We start from the raw sequence: 12,560 nt of genomic DNA on the forward strand, positions 1-12,560 counted from the left end.
CATTACCCTCCTGCTCTCCCTTCTTTCCACATATAACTTCCTCCCGTATTTCCCCACCGCCCTCTACTCTGAGCCCCGCCTGGACTTGCACCTCTTTCTCTCTGTTCCTTCCACTGGCTTCACAATTCACAACTCTGTCTTTTCATCTGAGGCCTTTGTCCAACCACCTGCCCATCAAATAACCTTCCTCTCCTGTTTCAGCCTATTTTCTGCCAGGATTTGTACTGCCCCTCATCTCTTCCAGCTCTGTCCTCCCTATCCCCTCCCCCCGTCCCCTCCCCATAATCAGCCTGAAACAGCAGTGACCTCAGGTATAAATGTAAATAAACTAAAGATGTATTTCACTCTTATTTTCATCGCACTTGAAATAAAATTCACTGCATATTTTTATTTAAAACATTTTTTTGCTGGTTGCATGAGAATTGGAGATGCATGAATATCAGATTTAAAAAGTGTTCATTGTAATTTAGCACTGAGGGATCCAGGCAGCCTATAGCATAACTCCTAAACCTCATGTGATCATAACACTTATCACAGCTCATCCCTGATGGATACTCATTGTATTTCAATCAACATTAACCGTTAAAGAAAGCCACAACCATATAACTAGGTAAATATATATCAGCGTAGTCTTGTACTGACATTTCATATTAATTTATGTTGACTTCTTATGGACCAGTACAAGTAATAATTCTTAACCGATAATTGTGTCAGGCTGTAAAATCTCACAGGTGGTGAGACAAACAGAACTACCACATCACAATGATTAGGTATAGAGATAGTTCCTAGTGTAAAGCTTTGGAAGCTTTAAATAATCTTCTCATCAGGTTCTCCATCAGGTATTTAAAATCTATCCCATGGGTAACAGTGGCATGGCCACAGCAGTTGCTAAGAAGATAGTGGTGGGGTTCCATTGCACTCTTCATTGTAATGATGTTCTATTAATGATATTTGGGACAGCATTCCATTTTTACAATCCAGCCAGGTTAAAGGAAAAATTATAGGTTCCATCCAAGCAATGATAGTGTGAGAATTGGAGGGGAACTAGGTGATGGCATTCTCATGCTATTGGTGATCGGTGAAAGAAATCAAGGATGAGGAAGTGCTACAGTACAGTAGTTTCAATATATCCCATCTCTATAAAATGGGGAGGATGGATGTACTTTTCTTAGGGAAATGGTAGCCAGACAAGGTGACGGGGAATGGAATTGATGGATGCCCTGATCTGATCTGGTCTTGTGGCAATTGGACTGCAAAGGACCTGATATTATTGTTGCAAACTTTAGATGTAGACTGCAAACCCATTTCTTGAATGTGTTGGTTGTATACCCTAATAGATAAAGAAAAACAAGAATAGACAGTACTTTGCAGTTATGGAGTCATAGAGCACAGAAACAGACTCTTTGGCACCCCATGTCTATGTCAACCATCATTTATCTATTTATACTGATTCCATTTACCAGCCCTTGGTCCATAGAATACTATGCTTGCCAATTCAAATGCTCATCGAGATACAGTACTCCTTAAATGTTGTGAGAGTACACCTTCTCATTCAGTATGTTCAAATTGCAACCATTGGCTGGATGAAAAAAAGATTTATTCAGATCAGCTGTAGCTGAACTATGCTGGCTGGTTTTAGACATCTCTGCTATGGCGACAAAGGTCTTACTACCCACTACATCAATGCTCTTCATTACTTTGCACACCTCTAGTAGATCCCCCCTCAGCCTTCTCTGATCCAAGGAAAATTAACCCAGCCTTGACAGTCTCTCGTTATAACTGAAACATTCCATCCCAATCAACATCCTGGGACCCCCACTGCACCCTCTCCAGTGCTTTCCTATATTTTCTATTATTTCTGACCAGAACCACAAATAATACTCCAGATGTGGCCAAACCACATTTTTATAAAGTTGCACAATGATTTCCATGCTTTTATATTCTATAAAAAAGCATAAAGTGCTGGAGTAACTAAATGGTCAGGCAGTATATCTGGAAGATGTAGATTGGTGATGTTTCGGATCAGGACCCTTCTCACTCTAATAAAGAATCTTGACCCGAAATGTCACTTATCCATGTCTTCCAGAGATTCTGCCTGACCAGCTGAGTTACTTCAGCACTTTGTGTGTGTTTTCCGTTCCTTGCGGCTACATCTATCTCTTATCCATGGTGCAGGGAGATCAAAATGACATACACCTTTTCACAACCATATTGCTGCTGCCATCTTTCAGGATCTCTTATGTACACTTTAAAATCCCTCCTTTCCTTAACATTCCCTCGGACCCTACTGAGCACAATGTATGCCCTATCCTCATTAGATCTGCCAAAATGCATCACCGTACACGTTGGGATTAAAAGAAGATTGTATCAGTATATGTGTGGAGCCACAGTAAATATGTGAGGTCTTAATCAATACTTCTCATATGAAGTTATTGTGGAGGACAGCACAGCCGGCAGTAGAGTTGCTGCCTTACAGTGCTTGCACGTTCTCCTCGTGACCGCGTGGGTTTTCTCCGAGATCTTCGGTTTCTCCCACACTCCAGAGACGTACAGGTTTATAGGTTAATCGGATTGGTTTAAGTGTAACTTGTCCCTAGTGTGTGTAGGATAATGTTAATGTGCAGGGATCGCTGGCCGATGCGGATTCGGTGGACCGAATGGCCTGTTTCCGCGCTGTATCTCTAAAACTAAAACAAAGATATCGAAGCTAATGTGCTCAGGGAAGATTAGAGTTATATTCTGGAGCATATCAACATTATGGAGTTTCTAACAGGTGGATGAATCTCCGGGACCTGAACAGGTGTATGCTAGTATGTTATTGGAAGCAAATTAGGGGATTATTGCTGGGACACCTAACAACATTTTTGTAACTTCATTAGCCACAGGCAAGGCATTAGAATACTGTAGAATAACTAACATTGCGCCTTATTTATGAAGATCAACAAGGATAAGGCAGAAAACTACAGGCCAACGTGGCCAACATTGATGGTGGGAAAGTAATTGGAAGGGATTCACCATCAACATCAAAAGGACACACATAATACCAGAATCTAAGAAGAACAAGGTGACATCCCTCAATGACTACTGACTGGTGACATTAACATCTGTGGTGACACAGTGCCTTGAGAAGTTGGTTATGATGCATATTAACTCCTGCCTTAATATGTATCTGGACCTGCTACAATTCACCTGCCATCACAACAGATCAACGGGGGATGCTATCTCGTTGTCTCTGCTTGTCACTGTACAATTGGATCCTTGACTTCCTCATCAGAAGATAGCACCATTATTGGATGAGCCATGGGAAACAATGAGTCACTAGACTAGACACGGGAGGGCTGGTCCCCCAACGCAATATTCCACCTCTCCACCAATTCCAATATTGGTGGCCAGTGGGGGGCGGGGGGGGGCTTTCTGGAACGCTAGTATGGTATTGTGGGCTGAAGGGACTGGTTTCCAGAGGGCTAGTATGGACATTGTGGGCCAAATGGATTCTTGGGATGACAGCTCAGTCACTCAAGCCTGCTGTGCTGGCAGCTCACTCACGGCTGGTGGGCGAGCAGTTGACTCACGGCTATTCCTTGAAATTCCATTTCAAGCAGGGTGCAAGGCCACCAAATTCAAGTGCAGTTTCATACCACTTCAAGCAGGGTGCAAGGCCACCAAATTCAGGTGCAGTTTCCTACCACTTCAAGCAGGGTGTAAGGCCTCCAAATTCAGTTGCAGTTTCCTACCACTTCAAGCAGGTTGCAAGGCCACCGAATTCAAGTGCAGTTTCCGACCACTTCAAGCAGGGTGCAAGGGCACCAAATTCAAGTGCAGCTTCATACTACTTCAAGCAGGGTGCAGGGCCACCAAACTCAAGTGCAGTTTCTTCCCACTTCAAGCAGGGTGGAGGGCCACCAAGCTCAAGTGCAATTTCATACCACTTCAAACAGGGTGCTAGGCTACCAAATGCTAGTGCTGCTTAATGCTATTTCAAGCAGGGTGCAAGGCCACCAAATTCAAGTGCAGTTTCATACCACTTCAAGCAGGGTGCAAGACAACCAAATTGAAGTGCAGTTTCATACCTTTTCAAGCAGGGTGCAAGGCCACTAAATTCAAGTGCAGTTTCATACCATTTCATGCAGGGTGCAAGGCTACCAAATTCAAGTGCAGTTTCATACCATTTCATGCAGGGTGCAAGGCCACCACATTTAAATGCAGTTTCATACCATTTCAAGCAGGGTGAAACCACCATAAAACCACACAAAACACCACATAAACACCACACAGAGTTCATTAGACATTCAGTGTGTTCAGTTGATTCACAGCTCAGACAGAGTCGTAACCTCTCCCTCCCCCATTTTGCAGAGACTGAGCCACACCCACACTTCCGGGTTTTATAATCCCTCACCCCTCCCACGGAAGGGGCGTGGCTTTCATGGCGTGATTGATAGGAGAGAGATTCTCAACATTTTTTTAAACACTAATAACACTTTTATTTTTCATTGATGGGAAGAATCATCTGCACTTGATGAGCAGAGGGGGACTGAATAAGATCGCCAAAAATCACAGCCATAAGTGGTAGCGTTTTATCTAAAATCAATATACAGTGCAAACAGGACATTGTGCAGTTAACACCACCATCAACCATTTGCAGTGCAGCATTTCAAAGCAGTTACCACCACCAACAACCATTTGCAGTGCAGCATTTCAAAGCAGTTACCACCACCAACAATCATTTGCAGTGCAGCATTTCAAATCAGTTACCACCAACAACAACAATTTGCAGTGCAGCATTTCAAAGCAGTTACCACCACCAACAACCATTTGCAGTGCAGCATTTCAAAGCAACCACATTTTAATTTTCAAACCACATTAAGGGCACTCACAGTTGAGTAGACATGTGTTCAGTGTTATTCATAGCTCAGAGAGATATGACCCTCTCGCTTCCTCCATCTTGCAGAGACTGAGTGAGGCACAACACCTATGGGTTTTATAGTCCCTCCCCCTCCCACCAGCAGGGGCAGCAGAGAGAATGTCAACATTTTAAAAACATTAATAACACTTTTATTTTTCATCGATGGGAAAAATCCTCTTGTCCTGCACAGCGGAGGGGGATTCTGAGTAAGATGGTCAAAAATCACAGCCAAAAGTGGCAGCGTTTTTTCAAAAATCATGAAACTGAAAAACAGGAAGTGGTCAAGATCTTACTTTTAGTAATATAGATATGATAATTAATTGTATTTTTGGTTATTGTATACTTATTGTGTGTTATTGCATTAATGGATGTGTTAAGCTGCAGCAAGCATTTCATTATTCTGTTGCCGGTACGTACGATAATTAAAAGTGAGACTCTTGATATGTCATTTCTCTTTAAACTTCTAAGAAATCAGAGGCATTCTTTGTGATTGTATCTTTGTGCTGTGTCCATCATCAGTCATTCGAGATGTTAACGCCCAGAAATTTGAGGCTGTTGACTCTCTTCACTGACAGGATTTGTTTCATTTGTGAAGACAAGGACTAATTATGGACAATAAAAAACATAGCTCTATGCATGGGAAATTGTGTCTCAAAATTTGAGTGAGGTTTTTGAAGAGGTATCCAAGTGGAGGATGATGGATGTTGACAAGACCCTACTGTGTAGGATGTTTTGGAAGGGTAAATTCATGGGAAATAGAGTGTGCTAGCTATCTGGATACAATGTTAGCTTGGTGACCACGGGAGTGGAGGGTTGTTTTTCAGATTGGGGGCCTGTGACTCGTGGTGTGTCCAAGGATCGATGCTTGATCCTCTGTTGTTTGTCATATATGTTAATGATTTGGATGAGAATGTAGGAGGCATAATCCATAAGTTTGTAGACAACAACAAAGTTGATGTAATAGTGAACAGTGAAGAAGGTTGCGCAAGGTTACAACGGGCTATTGATCAACTATAAATTTGAATAGTCATAGAGATTTAACTCCGACAATAGTGATAAGGTGCATTTTGGGAAGTTAAACCAGGCAGGATATACGGAATGATTGACCCCCTAGGAATGTCGTTGAACAGAGACCTAGAGTTCACAGAAACAATTGCCTGAAAGTGATATTACAGATGGGCAAGGTGATGATGAAGAAGGCATTATAGTATGCTTGCCTTCATGGGCAGTGCATTGAACACAAGAGTTGGGACATCATATTATAGTTGGATTGCTGGTGGACTGGGGGCATCTGCCCATGGATTGGGGAATCCGAATAAGAATTAAATCCTGGAAGTGGTCGGTGGTTTTGGAGGCCAATGTGCATGCAGGGTCCTTTATGCATTACCTGAGGTTGCATTTCACAAAACATACTTGTAACATGTTTGTGTTACAGTTTTATTGTGTGTTCTTTATTATTGTACTGCTGCTGACAACCCAAATTTCCACCAACCCTGGTTGTGTGGCAATAAATTATATCTATCTAATTATATCTATACCCTGTCCCCAATTTTTAATTGAAGGGTCCCAACCTAAAACAGCACCTATCCATTTTCTCCAGATATATTGTCTGACCCACTGAATTACTCCAGCATTTTGTGTCTATCCCCAATTTTGGATCCTGTTTTAAGCCAAAACTGAATATTGGTTATGTACAAAAATGTGCCAACATGGGATCTAATTTATTTCCAAATATATCCTCATAAATAGGTACAATAAAGCTACCTTCCCAATTATTATAAGGTGGAGGATCTAAAGGACACTCTTCACACTTATGCTTTTGCAGTATATGTACACCATGACCACTGCATCAATCAACTGTGCTGATGATATCATAGAAACATAGAAAATAGGTGCAGGAGTAGGCCATTCGGCCCTTTGAGCCTGCACCGCCATTCAATATGATCATGGCTGATCATCCAACTCAGTATCATGTACCTGCCTTCTCTCCCTACCCCCTGATCCCTTTAGCCACAAGGGCCACATCTAACTCCCTCTTAAATATAGCCAATGAACTGGCCTCAACTACATTCTGTGGCAGAGAATTCCAGAGATTCACCACTCTCTGTGTCCTAAAAGATTTCCCCTTTATCCTTAAACTGTGACCCTTTGTTCTGGACTTCTCCAACATCGGGAACAATCTTCCTGCATCTAGCCTGTCCAACCCCTTAAGAATTTTGTAAGTTTCTATAAGATCCCCCCTCAATCTTCTAAATTCTAGCGAGTACAAGCCGAGTCTATCCAGTCTTTCTTCATATGAAAGTCCTGACATCCCAGGAATCAGTCTGATGAACCTTCTCTGTACTCCCTCTATGGCAAGAATGTCCTTCCTCAGATTAGGAGACCAAAACTGTACGCAATACTCCAGGTGTGGTCTCACCAAGACCCTGTACAACTGCAGTAGAACCTCCCTGCTCCTATATTCAAATCCTTTTGCTATGAATGCTAACATACCATTCGCTTTCTTCACTGCCTGCTGCACCTGCATGCCTACTTTCAATGACTGATGTCCCATGACACCCAGGTCTCGTTGCATCTCCCCTTTTCCTAATCGGCCACCATTCAGATAATAGTCTACTTTCCTGTTCTTGCCACCAAAGTGGATAACCTCACATTTAATTCATTTCTCAATGCTGGCTGCAAAATCTTAAACTGCACACTAAATGCAGTTATCTCTTGGCTAATTCACATGAGGGAAGCAAGGGTAGGGACCAGGCTGGAGGAGAAAAATGCAAGAATTTATTGCTTCAGATTTCTAAAGGCTCCTTAATGAAAGCAAAAGCTTGAGACACAGAAACTCCAATTTCTCCAAGACTTGCAACAAGGCAGCACCAGCATTGAGTGCTAATTCACCACACACCCCTCTCTGCCCCAGGACTGTGGAAAGGTGCTGTAAAATGTCAAGACACCAAACAACCAGGAAAGTTAATGCGCTAAAGAACATCTCTGACTGCCCATTCACCTTGATGTAAAAGCCCCAAAGTTGCAGTCTTAAAAACAGCAGCCCTGCAACCTTGTTCCCTTGTTGTCTTTCTGAATGACTGAGTGTAAAATGTCCAAATTGGTAATGTGGAATTTAGCTTTAATTGTAAGCAGCAAATTAAGAACTAATGACTTGCTTAATGATACACCCATGAATTCAGAGTGATCAGACTGTAGTCACATGGAGCACATACTAATCACTGCAAAATGACGGCAAGGTCAACTGTTGTGCATTGTAAGGCATAATGGGCGAAATTCCCACTGGCATTGGCAGGATAACCAAAGCTACAATTTATGTGGCTCCTTTAAAATATAAATTATTCCAAGCTTTTTACGTTGATGCAAAGTAAATAAATCTGCACACATATAAATAAGAACCCTTTAGTCCATCAATTTTTTTGGTAAACACTCCCTTGTTGATTACTAAAGAATGGGAATTTGCCGTCTTGAGAACGATATCCAGTCCTTAGAGTGGTAAGTCATTCTTTTCAATTTCCTGCCCGTTTGTGTCTCTATTTCTTCATCCAGGGAGAGAGCGCTGTGGCACAAAACAAAAGCTTTTCACTGTACCTCGGTACATGTGCCAATAAAGTAAACTAAACAAAACTAACGAAGACTCTTTCAGTTACCAAACTAACCTGCTAACTGAGATTTAGTAATTTGTCAATTTATATTCTTCTGGGAAGTTGAGGATTTTTTGACAACATTCCAGCAGTCATTTCTAGGTTTGGAAATATCTTAGAACAATGCTTTCAATAGATAATGTTTATGTCTGTGTTGTGTGCAAATTTGGGTAGATTGTACATTGCTCCTAACCCTACGTATATTTGTAAAAAAATAGAGACTGGCTTCATGATTTGGCTTGCCAAATCTCCCCTGTAACATAACATATAAAAGGATTAGGTCATTTTAGTACATTAAGCAGGTGTTTTACCCCTACTTTAGAAATTGAGCATAAAGTGGATGAATCTTGTGGTCGAGCAAAATATTCCATAACACATCGCTTTCTTTTGCAGAAAGTGGAAGACAAATCTGTTACAAGCCCCAGGCTGACGTCTTTAATGCATGTTATGGGCGCAATGTTAGATGCAAAACAAATCTGTGCCCAAAATATTTAATGGATGTGAATTTGACGATTACTGCTTCATCAAAAGCTCATGAATAATTTAATCTTTCTTTCAAGCACCCACATTCAATAGAACACATAGTTTTCCATACAGGTCCTCCCCAAGTTACTAGCACCTGACCGATCGACGCCAGTACGTACGAATGAGCCACATCAATGGGTCAAGCCAAGCAGAGCTGTGAGTGCTGGCTTACTCACTTGATGTATTTGGAGATGAGATCTGTGCAACGAGCAGGTGGAAATGTAGGAAGATCAGGGGAACTCTATCCATGTTCTGTCTGGGCGACTCACTCATTCATTGAGTGAAGAAGGGTCTCGACCCGAAACGTCACCTATTCCTTCTCTCCAGAGATGCTGCCTGTCCCGCTGAGTTACTCCAGAATGTTGTGTCTATCACTGAGTCAGTGATGCTGGCTGGTGGGTGCTCTTCATGTACCTGCTGGCTGCCCTGTTACAGCTGTTCCTGTGGTTTTCTCTTGAAACCTGGGGAAGACCTGTAGTGTTAGATTTTAAATAGAATGCAAATGATTTCTCACAAAGATTGTGAATTTCTCACTTGGAGACTGTAACCAAATTATCCTTATTTCTTGTTTCCTGACTTCAGTAACGTTCCTTAAAACATTTTGCTATTTTTAAAAGTTCTGTAGAAAAACACTGATTCCCAATTACCATGTACATTACACACGCACAATTCCAGAATTCAAGCTTGAGGGACAAACCTAAAATATTCTCTTATTAAAAACCATTACCTTCAATGCTTCCTCTTAAGAATACATCAAGCATTGCACAATGTAAAACAATGTTTTAATTCATTGAGTGGTAATTCAGAGGCATTAAAAAAATTTTGCATATCTTAGATAGATACATCATATTACACTTAAGATATCATAATTTAAAATAAAGGGTTAGATTGTCCTGGACTTGCCACCAGTTGTTGATCTACACATACTTGCTTTCCTGGATGCAAAGGGCTGAACCAACTGTCTAAACCCATACTTGAAAGGTGTCCAGTGAGATAGAGAGAGCTCCAAGCATTGAGGAGGCCTCAGACAGCACATGCTGAGGTCCTGCCTTAGCATAAACTGACAAAGGCTATAAAAGTGTTTTATAGTTGCCTTCCATCACAGTGATCACTGAGGTGGATGTTTATGTTAAGTTCTATCGTTCTTTTAATTGTGTTGTGTTATTTGAATTGTATGGCTGCATGGTAACTCAAATATCACTGTACCTTAATTGGTGCATGTGACAATAAATTTGAATTTGAATTTAAACCGTTTAAAAAAATCTAAGACAATTACTTAAATCATTTGATTTAAATAATTAAAAACAAATAAAAAAATTAAAAACGAATAATTGTAATTAAAACAGAATAATGAATGAATAATTAAAACCAGTGAAATATTGTTAAATAGGTAAAGCGATTATCTGCACTTGTCTTTTTCCACAGGAGTGAAGACGCTACACAAATTAATGAGATCGCTGTTGCACTCTTGGCCTTACTGGCCTGGAGAAGATGACAAGATGCATCTGGATCCTTCATTCAGCAGGTCACTGCTTGCCCTCTGAGGTGAGTGCAGCAGTAGAATAAACAATCATGTGCAGTGGCACTTCGCCTTCCGGACATCTCAGGCTTTCATGCACAATAATGTATTAGAACATTGAACAGTACAGCACAGGAACAGGCCCTTCAGCAAACAAGATAGACACAAAAAGCTGGAGTAACTCAGGAGGACAGGCAGCATCTCTGGAGAGAAGGAATGGGTGACGTTTTGTGTCAAGACCTTTCGTCACACTGGTTCACCCATTCCTTCTGTCCAGAGATGCTGCCTGTCCCACTGAGTTAATCCAGCTTTTTGTGTCTATCTTCAGTTTAAACCAACATCTGTAGTTCCTTCTTACACCTTCAGCCCACAATGACCGTGTCTAACGTGATGTCGTTAAATTCATCTCTTCATAACGGACATTAAACTTTATCTATGGAACTGCTGCACCATAATGATGATAACTATATTCTGCACTCTGTATCTTTCCCTTCACTCTATCTATTGTACCTGTGTTCGACTGGATTGTATTAAAATGCACACAATATTATCTGATTTGATTGCATTGCACGCAAAACAAAAATTTTCACAGTACCTCTGTATATATATATTAATAATAAACCTATGCATGAACATTGAATTCTCACAATTCTGTTAACCCTTGCTGTCTCCTCCCCTTCCGACCTCTCCCTCAGCTCTCGGGCTCCTCCTCCTCCTTTTTCCTTTCTTCTCCCCGCCTCCCCCCACCCCCCATCTGTCTGAAGAAGGGTTTCGGCCCGAAACGTTGCCTATTTCCTTCGCTCTATAGATGCTGCTGCACCCGCTGAATTTCTCCAGCATTTTTGTGTACCTAATAATAAACCTAAACCTAAACCTTAATATTTTTCCATTCTCTGCTTATCTATGTGCCTATCCAAAAGCCTCCAGTGTCACAATTTTATCTGCCTGGGAGCAAATGGTGCAGGACATTGTGGGTCCAAGAAAATCGGATGGAAGTCAATGTTGACACAAGAGCCTGTGGATGCAGGAATCTGGAACAACAATCTGCCGGAGGAACTCAGTGGGTCCAGCAGCATCTGTGGAGGGAAATGAACAGTTGACATTTTGGGTCAGAATCCCTCATCAGTCCAGTTGAAGGATCCCAATCTAAAATGATGACTGTCCATTTCCCTCCAGGGATGCTGCTCAATCCACTAAGTTCCTGCAGCAAATGGTTTGTTGCTCTCGAAGCCAATGTTGTCTGTTGTGTACTTCGTAACCACTCTACCAACTTCCCTATAAACCCAGATGCTTTCTCTGATCCATGACATGAGTCACATACATCTCTAAATATCAGAATGACTGCCAGCAGCTTAATAAGTTTAAATTTTCTGGGTATAGCAATATATAAAACAGACACATGAAGCAACCCAAGGTCATTTGCTGGAGGCAGAAAATTAAACATTTTATTGCATTCATGTAATCAGATGAGGCAGTTGTGGGGCTGGGGGAGGAGTGTTGGTGAGAGGTCAGGGACAAAGTCAAGCGGTAATTAAGGCCATTTGTGGAAGAGGGATGACCAGAGAATAGTGGAGACAAACCTGGGAGGGTGCAAGTGGGAAGCTGGGGAAGAAGTCTGTGGGCCAGAGTGTAGATTACGTGGGGGAGGAGCGTGAAAGATAGTCCGTAATTAAAGGAACCTAGCTGATTGTGGTTGTTAGCTTTTAAAAATAGTCCCATTTCCATGACTCATAACCAAAAATGCCTAAATGAATTTCCAGAGTAACATGTTTCCATCCTGAATTTACAGAGTCTTATAGTTATTGCACTGACAAAAAAAAACTATATTTACAAAGCCAAATATACTTTAAAACTTTTATATACCATTAATTCAAATAATGTGCATCACCTAAAGCTTACCTCGTGTACTTGCATTCATTCATCTCCAATGAAATCCACTGAATGAATCAGTGCTGGGACATTGCAAGAA

This window comes from Amblyraja radiata, chromosome 2 (genome assembly GCF_010909765.2).
Source record: "Amblyraja radiata isolate CabotCenter1 chromosome 2, sAmbRad1.1.pri, whole genome shotgun sequence".
NCBI classification, from domain to species: domain Eukaryota; kingdom Metazoa; phylum Chordata; class Chondrichthyes; order Rajiformes; family Rajidae; genus Amblyraja; species Amblyraja radiata.